At 34.9% G+C, this 15,379-nt stretch overlaps 1 protein-coding gene across 5 annotated transcripts in view; it reads left to right on the forward strand.

Moving 5' to 3' along the window:
• Ralyl (RALY RNA binding protein like) overlaps nucleotides 1–15,379 on the forward strand; it is a 735,459-nt gene that overhangs the window by 210,679 nt on the left and 509,401 nt on the right. The gene's annotated exons all lie outside the window — the stretch shown is intronic.

Genomic DNA, 15,379 nt, shown 5'->3' on the forward strand with positions numbered 1-15,379 from the left:
ACAAAACATTGACTAATAAATGTCAGGAGCACTTTAATCCTTATAAAAGCAATCAGCAGTATTATTAATGGTGTGAGTCTCCTATGTTTGTTAAACAATTTTAAGTAATTTTTAACAAGTACAAGGGTATTCATGGATCATCTTGAAAACAATAATAGTTTATCAAAGACCTAAAGAGAGAAGGTAAATATTATTTAACTCTTTATTTCCATTACATTGGTCAAAAGAGTTGTGAAAGTATAAACGAAATACAGGAATAAGTTAGTGCCTTGTAGCTCTTTCTCTACATATTTCATTTAATGTAAGTTAGATGATTTAACAATAGTATCATTAGGGTACTTATAGACTCCATTTCAGGCTAGAGGTGTGGCTCAAGTGATAGTGCATGTGCCTAGCAAGCATGAAGCCCTGCGTTGAAACCCCAGTACCACCAACACAAGGCCTCTTTTCTATCATTGTTCACTGTGAATACAAACCTGGATGCAACTCCTAAAGTTAAATGTAATCTATTAGCCACTAAAAGAAATATTTTTCCATCCTTTGAATAAAATATGTCATCAATAAAAGCATTTAACAACTTAGGTATTTTGTCTGATCTAAATATTCAATGTTTATTAATATGTTAAAATGAAATCTTTACTGGTTATATATAATGTTTATTCACAGAAGATAAAGCTATAAATATTTTTATTGCAGATTTTCATGATTTGGCTAATAATAAGATAGTGCTTTCTTTGATGACTCATCATTACATGCAAAAGATTTCCACAAAAAGATAAAAGTAGGTCCAAATACGCTTTTTCCTATGTGGAGAACTGTCTCAAGTTTACATACATACATACATGTATATACATACACACATGTATGTATGTATAAAGTGCCCCAGACGCGGTGGTGCACTGCTGTAATCCAGGCTAAACAGGAGGTTTAGGATAGCAGGATCACAGTTTGCAGTTTGAGGCCAATCCAGACAATAGTTATTAAAACCTTTCCTGGGCCTCATGGAGCGAACTTGTGGCCCCAGCTATGTGGGAGGGTGTAGGTAGGAGGATCATGGTCCAAGCCAACCTCCTGCAAAATCTCAACACCTGTTGAAAAAACTATCCTAAGGCAAAATAAGACTGGAAGTACAGTTCAAGTGTAAGATCACTTGCATAACAAGTGCAAGGACCTTAGTTTAAACCTCAGGACACACACACACACACACACACACACACACACACACACGTGCACACGCCTTTCAGGCATAACATATTTTTAGTTATTCCACTTAGAAAATATAATGAAACCAAGACCAATTATTTGTTTTAGATAATAGATGAAACACAGAATATAACTTTAGTGGAAAGATTAACACTGCTTATTTCTATTTGCTAAAGTATATACATTCCTGGTAAAACATTTCAAAGCAACAAAGATATGAAGAAGAAAGTAAAATTTGCCACAGGCCATAGGTAAGTACTATCTGCATTTAATACATTTTTAAGATGCTTTCAGGAGACCATTTTTTCCTAGTAGGATATCAATATTCCTAATTATTTTTGAAGTCCTTTGATACATACATACATACCTACATATAGTGAATATTTAGGCTCCAGGCATTCTTTGCTTTTGTCTTTAGTGTCACTTTTATGATGCTCTATTGCCAATATAGCCACACTGTGTCTTCTAATTATTTCATTTCCAAGAGAGTACTGAAAATATTCTTTGTGCATATTTCTTACAGGTTTTAGAGTGGAGTTATTTTAATAAATCAGAATTTTGAGTAGAAAATATTTGAGGATTTATTTCTTCTTTCTTTCTTTCTTTTTTTTTTTTTTTGGCAGTACTGAAGTTTGAACTCAGGCCCTCAAACTTGCTAGGGAGGCACTCTTACCACCTGAGCTATGTCCCCAGACCTTCTATGCTTTTGTTATTTTTCTGGTAGATTCTTGAGTTTTTGCCTGGGACTGGTCTCAGACTGAGATTTTCCCACCTATGCCTGCAAAGTAGCTGGGATCATAAGCATGTACCACCACACCAGATTATTGATTGAGATGGAATCTTGCTAAGGCTTTCATTGAACCATGATCCTCCCAGTCTCTGCCTCCCAGCTAGTTAGGATTACAGGCATAAGCCTCCATGCCCAGCTGAGGATTTCTTTTAGCAAATATTTGTTAATCTTGGAAAAAGCATTGTCTCTGTGTGAATATACACACACAGATGTACACACAATAAAACACTATTTGGCCATAAAAAGGAATGAAATCTTATCATTTTCAGCCATATATAGAGAACTGAAGGACATTAAGTGAATGATCCAATCTCAGAAAGACACACTGGATGATAGCTGTCATGTGTGGAAGTTAAAAGCCTATCTTGATGTAGAATAGTGATGCTAGAAGTTGGAAGGGCAAGGTCAGGGCAGGGTGGATAAAAGAGGTTGGATTTGATCCATCTACATGTATGCATGTGCTGAAATAACACACTGAGCCCTACTAATATGTGCAACTAATACACTGTAAACAAAAATAAAACATTAAAAATGTATCTTTTGTGAGAAGAAATTCTAATTTAATTAGTTATACAAATGTATAACTGGTTTCATTTACCATTAGCTCTTTGTAGTTTCCTTCAGATTATAATACAAATGCAAATCACTGACACTTGCTTAATGTTCTCATACATAATATTTAATACTTTACATGTATTATAGGATCACCAGTATTCTTTAAAAACATCAGCAAAATTTAACAAGTACATTGTATCATCACATAGACTCTAATAACAGAACATTTATATGAGAATGATTGTTTTATTTAAATTTGGTCTCTTTTTTTGGGTTTTGCAAGTACTAGGTTTTGTGCTTCCTAGGCAGTTGCTTTACACTTGAACCAAGCCCCAGCCCTTTTTACTTTAGTTATTTTTCAGATAGGGTCTTATATTTTTGCCTGGGGACAGCCTCAAACCATGATCACCCTACCTAATCCTTTTGCTAGGATGGCAGAGTGCACCATCATGTCTGAGCTGTTTGTTGAAGTAGAGTCTTGCAAACTTTTTGCCAGGTTGGCTTCAAACAATTATCCTCCTGCTTTTTGCCTCCTGATTAATTGCAATTAAAAGTATAAGCCACTAAACCTTGCCTTTACATTATCAAGTTTTAATGAAAGTTAATTAATATAAGTAAATGTAAAACGATAAAATAAAATTTAAAAAAGAGAATTAATGAAAATGCTTTGGTAGAGATTTTTGTATCTTAAGTATATCTGAAATACCTACTTATTCTTATTTGACAGAGACTAGCTACTCTGGAATTTACATATTTCAAAATTTTTTCAGCACGTTTTTAAAAAATGTGAAATGTAGTTTTAGAAAAATATTACTTTGAAAAGGCTACATTGCAATTATTGAGTTTGTCTTCTGTTTTGTTTTATACTTAAGTCATAGAAGCTAATGCAAATATATTTCTATCAATAATTAATTTGCTGATTACAACATTGTTGTAAATGGAATAAAATGCTCCCCCATGATATCCATATAACCTATAAATTGGCTATCTTTCATGGCAATTGGAAAGACTTTGCTTGAGATGAGAAGATAATCTTAGATCAATAAGTTTAGCCCATATTTTTGTTGTTGTTCTTTTCTAATGGTTTGGGGGTTTGAACTCAGGGCTTCATACTTGCAAGGCAGGCATTCTATCACTTGAACCATTCCTCCAACCCATGGTTCATTGTAATCATTGGGTCCTTGTATGAGGTGAGTAAGGTCAAAGGCAGGAAAGGAAGATGGGACAACAAAGATAGAGGTCGGGGTATTGGGTCAAGACTGGGACATTTCCTAGAATCAAGAAAAGATAGTGAAGTGGAGTTTCCTCCTTAGTCTCTAGGAGAAAAACAACATAAATCTACCCTATATCTTAATTTTATCCCTGTAAGTCATTTTAGGTTTCTGACTAGAGGAAATATGTCTGTGTTGCTTAGACACTTGCATTTATGGTAATGTGTTGAAGCAGCAATAAGAATGTAATGCAAACTTACACAGTAATGCCACTATAAAATGGCCTCTATTGAGGTAATTTAATAAAAAGTCCTAGGTAAAAATCCCAGATAAATCACATCAGAGGTGGTTATCCATTAAAGCAGAGTGTGAAATCTTTAACATAGTGTTATGGTTTGGATATGAAATAGTCCCAAAGCTCATGTTTGGAAAGCTTGATCTCTAGCTGACAGATCCAATTATTGAGGGGTGATTAGATCATGTAGACTCTGATCTAATCAATGGATTAGTGCATTGATTTTTTTCAAAATTTGAATGGACTATTGGGAGTTGGTGAAAGTTGTGGAAGGTGGGTCCACTTGGAGGAAGCAAGTCACTGGGGTTACGACTAGCCTCCTCCTCTGTCTCTCTTCTTCCCCACCTCCATGAAGTGAGCAGCTCTGCTCCACTCTGCCCACCACATGCCCAGAAAGAGTGGAGCCAGCCACCATGGAATGAAACCTCTAAAACTGTGAGACAAAATAAATCTTTCCTCTTTTTTAGTTGTTTTCTTAGTCATTTGTCACACTGTCTAGAGGTATGACTAACGCATAAAGGTCAGCTAACTGGTGACACTGTCCGTTATGCCAAGAAGTCTTTGAGCACAGCAAAGCACTACAAAAACTGTTGCTGGTATGAATGAGGCCAGAGCACTGCATTATTGGTTTTCACACTGTCTTTTAAGGGAATCTCCAGATAACACTGAATTTGTTAGACACAATATAAGAATAAGACATTGAAATGTGACAACTTTAGTTTTTTCTTAAACTGTCACACTCAAAAAGGTAATCTGTGTGGTGCTGTTCATGTATCAATCACAGACAAGCAGAGAGCTGAACCCTGTGCTACTCCTGCTTTCTGAGAGAATTTAATGTTAAGAGAAACCAATGCTCCCTTTTATAGGGTGAAGGGAAGGCTGTAATGGCTTCTGTGCCATTATTTTTGAAATTCTAGAGTTCATTAAAACTCTCTCTGGCTGTCTTCGCTGCCATCTCTTTTCCTTCTTATGAATTATTCAAGGCAGATTTCAGTCGAGGTAAATAGTTTGATTTGAAGGTTTTTGTATCTGGATTTAGATGCAACAAGAAGTGTTAAATGCTCAGAATTTTAAGTGTTCAGAATGGCAAAAACTTAGCTATTAAGATGGAAGACGTTTGCTGTTGAGCTCTGGGGCTGCTGTTGCAACTTCAGCTTGGCACTATTTGTCATTCTGAAGTAGGTAGGCATTATGATGTCTGCAGTATAAATCAGGCTTTATGGAGAGATTGGTCTCCAAGCACTTACAACATTCTAATCTCCTCAGTTATCATGACAGTTTTGGTTTTACAAGGCAAACTTTACCATTTTTATTTAACTTAGTCACTGTTTTATTAATCTGTACTATTCTTTACATTTTATATACCCAACAGTAAAACAGTTTGCGCTTGTACATCTTTTGAATGAAGTGGAATCATATTATACTTCTTTCAACAAATTTTGTGAAAACTAAGAGAGCCTAGGAAATATTTCATTTTTATACATCTTGAAATAAGAACACATTCTTCTTCAACAGTAGTAAACTCTTCCTTAGACACTGTGTTTTAATTTTAATTTTTAAATACTTACTGCATGGAATTACATACCTGAAAAACTGATTTATAGAACACATGGCTGAAAACTGCATTACTTCAGAGCTAATAGGCAGAACTGGTCCAATGCAATACACACATTCAAAAAGCAATCCAAGTAACTCTTATTATAATTCTGTCATCTGCTAAAATTCACTTCCTTAAAACCAATTTCTGTTAAAGGAGTCTACATAAAATTGTGCCCAGATGGAAATTCTTTTAGGCAAAGCATTTATTCATATTCCTGGCTCTAACACAGTATCATTAGTAGCAGAACTTTCATTTTCTAAAGAATAATAACAGCTAACATTAATTAATTAGTATATGATAGAACAGTGCTAAGTACTTCACGTACATTACTTAAGTTGGTGCTTAAAATTACTCTGTCGGTTCCCACATTTTATAGATACAAAGTTGCTGAAATCCTACAAACATGAACATCCATGCTTTTAAATATTTTGCCAGAGAGTACAAAATCAGACCAGCCACCTGAATATAGATTTATAAAATTGACCAATGCAATGCAACTTGGAATGGTAGAGACTGTAGCAGATTTTCTGCAATTTAAATTGATTTACTTAAACCACATATTTGATAACCAAGACATATATGTGGGCTCTGTTCAGCCCCCTGGGTTTTAACCCTGTATAAAGATACACTGTTTTCAAAAGCACTCATTTGTATGTATAATTATTCCCTTATTTCAATCTGCAAATTTTATCAGGAAATGAAACTATGCAAAGAATAGAATGATACTGTAATTACAGTATCTAAAGATTATATTGTACCCTTCAAGGGAGTGATAGCTTGGATCTGAAATGTCCTCCAAGTCTCTAGCCTATGGCACTATTAGGAAGTAGTGAAACCTTTAGGTGGTGGGGCCTAGTGGAAGGAGTTGGGTCATTTGGAGTTTGTTCCTGAAAGAAATATTAGTACCCTGCCCCTTCACCACCTCCTTTCTTTCTTTCACGGCCACCATGAGATAAGCAATTTCCTTCACCAAGTACTCCCACTGCCAAGATGTACTGCCTTATCACAGAATCCAAAACAATATCACCAACCATCCATGACAGAAAACCTCTGAAACCATGAAGCAAGCGAATCAACCTTTCCTCTTTTTAAGTTGTTTATCTCAGGTATTTTTCCCAGGGACAGAAAGTTGACTAATTAAGTACCTAAGGTTTACCCAGTAGCTCTGACATGGGAGAAAGAAATGTTCATCTGAGCCCAGAGGAGATATAGGAATCAGTAAAGACTCAAAAACCAAGAGAAAACTTGAGTTCTGAAAGGCACATTAATTGAAGGTCTAAAAGGATATACTAAAATTAAAAGTAGCGCTAGGTTGCTGATGACCATGAGTACAAGCATGGTGGTAGCTATGGAAAGGTGTGGAATCACCATCAGAATTTATGGTTTGTAGGTGATTGGGCCAGCCTTATACACTGTATGCATGAGCCATTTTTAAGGAATTTGGAATGATGTTTATCTAAATTTTACTCATAAAACCTTAAAGCTGGCTTGGTACTGGTGGCCCACACCTATAATCCTAGTTATTTGGGAGCCTGAGATTGAGAGGATCACAGTTTCAGGCCAGCCAGGGTCAAACAAATAAATTAGTGAGATCCCATCTCAACCAATAACTAGACACAGTGGTGTGCACTTATCACCCTTAGCTATATGGTAATCTGAGATCTGGAGGATCACAAATTCATGCCAGCCAAGACAGAAAAGAAAAGTTTGTAAGACCTCCATCTCAGGGAAAAAAAGCTGACCATAGTGGTGAGCGCCTGTCATCCTTGCAATGTTGGGAAGCTTAAAATAGGAGGATCACAATCCAGGCCGGCTTGTGCAAAAAAGTGAGACCCTGCAAACTAACAACAGCAAAATGAGTTGGAGGTGTGGCTTAAGTAGTAGAGTGTAGAGTGCCTGCCTTGTGAACATGAAACCCCACTATCACACAAAAAAAAAAGAAAATTAAAGCTAAAAGGGATGTTTAAGTACTCTAAGTGAAGACAGTGGGAACGTTGTGTAGGTATCATTAGTGCCTTTAGATCACTAGAGTGTGCATAAGGGACTTTCACTATCCAGGTGCCAACTATAAGAGAGAGGTAAGACAGCAATTGCCATTTGTTTATTTAAGAAAGAAATATATTATCTCATGAATTAACACAAAATTTTCTGTATTGCTATCCCCTTCTCTGAATTTCCATTCCATCACAAATTAAGCTATAGCAAACATACTTAATCAGTTAAGTTTCTTAAGATTTATCTTTAGTGTCCATGAATCTAAGTGTGTGTGAACTAATAAACTTTTTTCCAATGGTGTGCTGATAAAATATGAAATTTGAAAATCCTGAGACCATCCTTGATCTCTATAACCTCTAAAATTCAGTCAGTCTTGAAGAAATCATGCATTTACTAGGTATCCCTTTTTACTGTAATGTGCTATCTTTACTTCTTTCTTTCCCCCCTCTTTTCTTCTTCTTCTGTTACCTTTTATTGAATAAGTAAACTCTGTCGAGTTTGGTGGTCAAGTGTGGGTAAGGTGTGCTTACCATGAGGGAGGGGATATTTGAAAATCTATTAGGAGATTTGGATTTTCTCCATAACTAAGGCAATAAGAAGACTTCACTGTTGTCATTTAGCGGCCAGAGGTCAGGAATGTGGCACATCCTGCTGTGCATGAGAAAATCTTGCATAAAAGATTAATACCATTTTTATTGAGAAATAATGTAATGAGTCATGACCCTGCAGTCTAAAAATCACTACAGTAAAGCTAATTCTTTATCTGATTAGAACCTAAGTTTCTCTCATTGCCTCCAGCACCCCTCCGGTTATCCTGTCAAAATTCTGTTTGTTTTTCAAAGCTCAGTTCTAATCTCATGTTCTTATGAATTCACTTGTAAACCTCTCACTGTCCTCTAAGTTAGGAGCTCTTTCTGCTTTTCAATGGCACTTGTGTAATCTCTTTCTTTTTTTTTTTTAAGCTTTTCTTCATTTATTTTTTATTTTTTCTTATTTTTTTTTCTTTTATTTATATGTGCATACAATGTTTGGGTCATTTCTCCCCGCTTACCTCTGCTCCCTTACTCTTCCCCCCACCCCCTCTCTACCATGCAGAAACTATTTTGCCCTTATCTCTAATTTTGTTGAAGAGAGAGTATAAGCAATAATAGGAAGGGCCAAGGGTTTTTGCTAGTTGAGATAAGGATAGCTATACAGGGAGTTGACTTGCATTGCTTTGCTGTACATATGTGTTACCTTCTAAATTAATTCTTCTCAAACTAGCCTTTTCTCTAGTTCCTGGTTCCCTTCTCCTATTGGCCCCTGTCACTTGAAGTATCTACATTAGTTTCTCTGCATTGAGGGCAACAAATGCTATCTAGTTTTTTGGGTGTCTTACCTATCCTCATACCTCCCAAGTGTGCTCTCGCTTTATCATGTGATCTCTTTCTTGAAAATGGCTGGAACAGTCTCCAAAGGCAATGGCAACTTGAGAAGAATGCTTCTGTATTTTCCATTTTTACTTTCCGTATCAGGTTTGTCATAGAGTCTTGTAAATGGCCAAGATATATGGCTTTGTTATGCTTTTCTTAAATTAAATATGTACCTATATAGAAATCAACAATAAATAGTGAAACAATGACTTACCTTCTTTCACTAAAATATCACCATCATAAAGATACCTTGTAGCTCAATCTAATTTCATTCATTTGTTACTAACTCACTATATTAGCTCCATTAAGGATACACTGTGACACTTGTACTTAATAATTCTTTGTGATTGTATCTTGATTCCATGACTTAAACTTCAATGTGTACACTACCTAATGGTGTCAGAGGTTTCAGTCCATGGTTGCTTGGTACCACTGCTTTGGGTTTCTTGCAAGACAACATCATGGCAGGAAGCTCTTGGTGGGAAAAAGCAGTGTAATTCAAGGCATCAGGGATGCATAAAAAGGAGGTGTGACAGGGATAAGATATAGTCCGAAGAATCATTCTTATTAAATAGGTCCCACCTCCTGAGTATCCATTGCTACCCAATAGCCTATCAAATTATAAACTAATTAATGGAATAATCCATTAATGAGATCTAAATCCTCAAATCCAATCACTTTCCGAAAGGTCACCTCTGAACCTTTCTGCATTGGGAACCAAGCCTTCAACAGATGAACCTTTGCTAATATTTCATTTCCAAACCAGGATGGTAGCTTTGAGAGTTTAAAAACATGTGATCAACTACCTACCAGTTGACTGAAACAACACTCTCTACCATTGGCTCACTGCCCTCCTTCAAACTCAAGAAAGAAATCAAAACTATAGTGTAAATCTTGACTTTAAGAAACAATATATTTAATTTTTGCCACCCAGTGGTGAAAATAGACACTGCTGACATCATTTTCAAGGCTTACCTCCAAAAACTATGTGCTCTTTTAGATTTTTAATTCATCTCAAAAGATCTATAAGTCAAAGGAAATAGATTTGAATTAAATCTGAATTTAATTTTAAAGTTTTAATAAAATCATATAATTATCTCTTATAATACAGTAGTCTATGTGTGTAGGATAATATTTTAAGCCAAAGACATTGCACTGCAACCATTTATTTAAACTTTATTTATTTATTTTACTGGAAGTTAAACTTAGAGCTTCAAGCTTGCTAAGCAGACACTCTACTACTTGAGCCACACCTCTATCCCCTCTCGCCCTTATTTTTCTTTGATTTTTTTGAGATAGGCTCTTGCTTTATGCTGAAACATGATCTTCTATTTATTTTTCCTCTGTAGCTTAGATGACAGGCACACCCCACCACGCCCAGCCTAGTGAGATGTGGGCTCATGAACTTTTTGCCTGAGTTGACCTCAAACTGTAATCCTCTTGATCTACCTCCCAAGTAGCTAAGATTATAGGTCTGAGCTACATGCCCAGCCTAAATAGATCTATTCTAAATTTTAAATGAGTTGAGTGATCCACATATTATTATTAATAACAAGTATTGGTCATAAGCTAGGAAAAGAATGCAAGAAAATGGTGGATGTAGCTAAATATGAAAGAAGCAACTAATTCCATCCTATTTAGCACCTTAAAGAAGAAAAAAAAACCTGTTTAACTGTTCTACTCTTTTATTCAGAGTTTGTGACAAAGTATTTTGTTCATGTCAGGAAATGTGAGATGTATGTTTATATTTCTTCTGGCATTTTCAGGGCACTATTTTTTCCATGTTGGTAAAATAGGTAGACAATTTATAAAAATTTTCAACAACTAAATTAATATTTCTGGGAATCTACGTATATTTTGGTGTTACATGTATATGTGTGTGTGTGTGTGTGTGTGTGTATGTATGTGCTTATAATTCCTTTTGTCTTGAGAGATCATGAATTCACGGGATTAGGAAGTTTGTCTATATTTCCTCTTGAGCCCGTGAGTTGTACAACTATTTTGAAGCTAAATTTGTCAATGTAAAGCATGTGGGGTAGTGAAGAAGAAGAGATGAAGATGAAAATAAATGAAAACCAATTCCCTTATCTTTCATTTGGCCTCTATGTAACATTTGGGAATACAGTACTAGGAAATGTATTCAAATATATTCAGAATCAGAAAGTGCTGGCTAAGTGGAAAGTAAGAGGTGCACTTCTGAGCATTTTCTTTTGATATAATATCACCATTTTGAATAAACCATTTACACAAACATATGCATACAAACTCTTACCAAGAAATATGATAATTGAATACTTACATTTATGTAATCAGGAAACATTTCTACTACTATGTCTAAGCCACTTTGAAAGAACTAAAATACCAATGCTTTCTAGAGTCATTAAGGAAATTTAATGACTTCAGTACTTGCTAAAATTTGTTGTTTGAGGCATGGAAAGGAGAAGTTGTGTGCTTGCAATGTCATAGCTTCTATTTCTCAAATATAGTCATCAAAGGAGTACCTGTGCAGACAAAGGCAGAGTAAATTTAATAAACCTTGAGACATCCAGAAACAGAGAAGAAAACCTGAATAGTAACCCAGAACATTTTTGGTACTTTTTCCTTGATTTGTATATAAATATAGACAGATAGATACTGGAAAATTATGATTTTACAAGTCAAAATTGCTTTTTCCTTAATATTACTGCACATTTTAAACTTCATTCTCTGTTTTGAATCTTAGAAGCATCCTCCAACACATTCTTCTTTTTAAAGAGCTTTATTGTGATATAATTCACTTATAAAATTTACTCATCTAAAATGTACAGTTCTATGTTTTTTCAATATTTCACAGTTACACATTTATTACCATTTTAATAATTACCTCCCTATTTTATCTTTTTTCTGTCATAGGCAACCACTAAACTATGGTTTAGAGTTGCCTACCTGGACATTTCAAATAAATGAGTCACGCAACATATTGTGTTTTGTGCCTGGCTTCTTTTCACTTACCATAATTTTTTTTTGGTTCACTCATATTTTCCCATGTCAATATTTCCTTTTTCTTTATTGCCAAATAATTTCCCATTATATATATTAATATATGTATGATATATATGTTTATACATATAATTTTACTTATCCAAAGATCAGTTTATGACTTTGGATCATATCAACCTTTGGTATTATATATTATGCTGCCATAAATATTTGTTTGCTAGTTCTCATGTGAACATTTTTTTCATTTATTTATTATATACTTAGAATAGAATTATCTGGGCTATGTGGTACCTCTATGTTCAGCTTTGTGAGGAGTTGCTATATTGTTTTCCTAAGTGTCTGCATGCACATTCTCACCATTAGTGAGTGAGGTTTCTAATTTCTCCATATTTTCACTGACAATTGCTATTATCTGTCTTTATTAGTATTGTTATCGGAGTAGGTACAGCATAATATCTCACTGTGGCTTTGGTTTGAATCTCTCTAAGCTCAGTTTTGTGTGCTCACTTATATATCTTTTATGAGAAGTATCTATTTGCATCATTGGACCATTTTTAAAATATTTAATTATATTGAAATACAGATAACATGAAATTTGCCATCTCAACCATTCTTTTAGCATTTAGTGATGTTCTATTAGTTATGTTTAGATTATTGTGCAATCAATCTTTAGAACTTTTTCATCATAAAAAATTCAAATTCTCTATTCATTAAACAATTCACCATCTATCCCTTTCTCTTGCTTTTGGTAGCCTCCATCCTACTTTCTGTTTCTTTAAGTATGATTATTTTAGTTTCCCACACAAGTGGAATCATATGGTATTTGTGGTTTTGAGAATGGCTTGCTTCTTTCACTTGATAAAATGTCCTCCTGGTTCATCATGTTGTAGCATGTCACAGATTTTTTAAAGTTAGATCAAAAAGAATTAACCTAGAAGGTAACACACATGCACAGGAAATTAATGTGAGTCAACTCCCTGTATAGCTATCCTTATCTCAACCAGCAAAAACACTTGTTCCTTCCTATTATTGCTTATACTCTCTCTTCAACAAAACTAGAGATAAGGGCAAAATAGTTTCTGCTGGGTATTGAGGGGGTGGGGGAGAGAGGGAGGGGGCGGAGTGGGTGGTAAGGGAGGTGGTAAGGGCAGAGGGGAGAAATGACCCAAGCCTTGTATGCACATATGAATAGTAAAACAATTAAAAAAAAAGACTGAATAACATTTCATTGTACACACATGTCATATTTAGCTTATTCATTCATCCAATCATGAAAATTTGGGTTGCTTTAACTTCTTGACTATTGTGAATAATGCTATGAACATGGGTGAATAAATGTCTACTTGAGATCTTTCAATTCTTTTGAATATATATGCAGAATTCAGCTGGCTGGATTACATGGCAGTTCTAGTTTTAACTTTTGAGGACTGTTACTGCCTTTCACAGTGATTGTACCATTTTACTATCTCACCAACAATGCACAGGATTATCTCTGACTGCTTTTAAATTGGGTATGTATCTGATTTACTAAGCTCTGATAGCTATTTATGTATTTTCAACATATTCCTACATGAAACCATTGCAGATATTGATGTAGTATTTAACAGTTGTGCTGGTTAAGAGTGTAAGCTCTTGTTCTAGAGATATGCTGAATACTGTACTGTTTATAGTTAATGATGATAAGCATCATACTTAAAAGTTGCCAAGGAACAAATGTATGCTCTATTTTTACAACAAGAATACCAGCTATGAGTCCTCAAATGAGCTATGTTACATCTCCATCCTTCCATTTCCTTGACTATGGAATGGGAAGAATAATGATTATACAGCATTTGTTTAATTTGAGTGTGAAATCAGATACTGATGAATGCCAAATGTGAATGAAAAGTAGTAAATGTTTGTTATTTATTATAGTTACTTAATACTGGCTTTTCAAATTGTTTTACAAGAAGATTTCTATGGAAAATATGTACATTATATTCCACAGTTTCAGTGGTGTATCACTTCAGTGGCTTTTGCCTTCTTGTTGAGCCCAGCTGGTTGTGGGAAGACAGCACTACTGCACAGCTTGCTTCCTTTCCTTATCATGGAGAATAGATCCAGAGTTCAAAAAGTATAAAAGGGCAGTGAATAGCCTTACTTAAAAACAAACTTTTTATTATCCTAAATTTCAAGTGTGCAAAAGAAGGGATAATGGTTAAAGGAACCCTCACGTATCTATCAGCCAGATTCAATAATTATCAATATTGAAGGTTAAGATTAAACATTCAGATATAATGAAATTATCTCAGGTTAATGCTGAATAGGTTCAATACTCCATGACCTTTTACAAACCTCTTGATATAATAAGCCTCCCTGTGTGAGATGAATGTGATAACCACTACACTATGGAAACTGCCTTAATAGTAAATCTCCCTGTGTCTCTATGTGATAGTTACTAAATATTCTGTTGATAGACAAAAAGCCTGGAAGAAAACAAATTTTCTAAATATAGAAACAACTTTTGCTGAATAATGAAATTAGGAATGATAAGCTTTAAAATTGTTTCAGTTTGTAAATCTAGTGCTATTAACGGAACATGTTGACCCATTGTTCATTAGAATAACAACAATGATATTAACACTAATTATTAATTGCTTACTGTGAGCCAGTCTCAACATCATCTCAACTTAATTCTCACTGCAGCCTTATTAATTAATGACAACTACAATTATCATTATATAGATGAAGAAATTGAAGTTCAGTAATGGTAAATAAGGTATCCAAGGCAAGCGGAAGGACTAGCAATAAACCTGGGACTGTCTCCATGTAAATCCTAATCTGTATTGCGTATTTCAAAGCATTGAACAGTCATTTATCTAATAATTCAAGAAAAAGAAAGCTATGAAACATGACTTTATTTTTAAAAATGTTTTAAATATTGTACTTGTTATCTTAATTATATCTGTATTGATATTGTTTAAAATTGCTTATTGCTTAGGCTAGGTCACCTGCTGTATTAATAGGCTTCAAACTATGTAATGACACAGTACATAGAGGGCTCTTGGAATTTGAACTCAGGGCTTCACACTTGTTAACCAGGCACTCTAACTCTTGAACCAGAGTTCCAGCCCTTTGTGTTCTGGTTATTTTGGAGAAAAGGTCTTGCTTTTTGCCCAGGCTGGCCTTGATTGGTGATCTTCCTATTTTATACTTCCTGCTATTTCTGGGATGATAGGAGCTTTCCACCACTCCCAGCTTTTTTCTCTTGAAATGGAGTGTTGCAGATGTTTTGCCTGAGCTGGTCTGAAACGACAATCCTCCTGATCTCAGCTTCCCAAATAACTTAGATTACAGGTT

Source organism: Castor canadensis, chromosome 3 (assembly GCF_047511655.1).
Source record: "Castor canadensis chromosome 3, mCasCan1.hap1v2, whole genome shotgun sequence".
Taxonomy (NCBI): domain Eukaryota; kingdom Metazoa; phylum Chordata; class Mammalia; order Rodentia; family Castoridae; genus Castor; species Castor canadensis.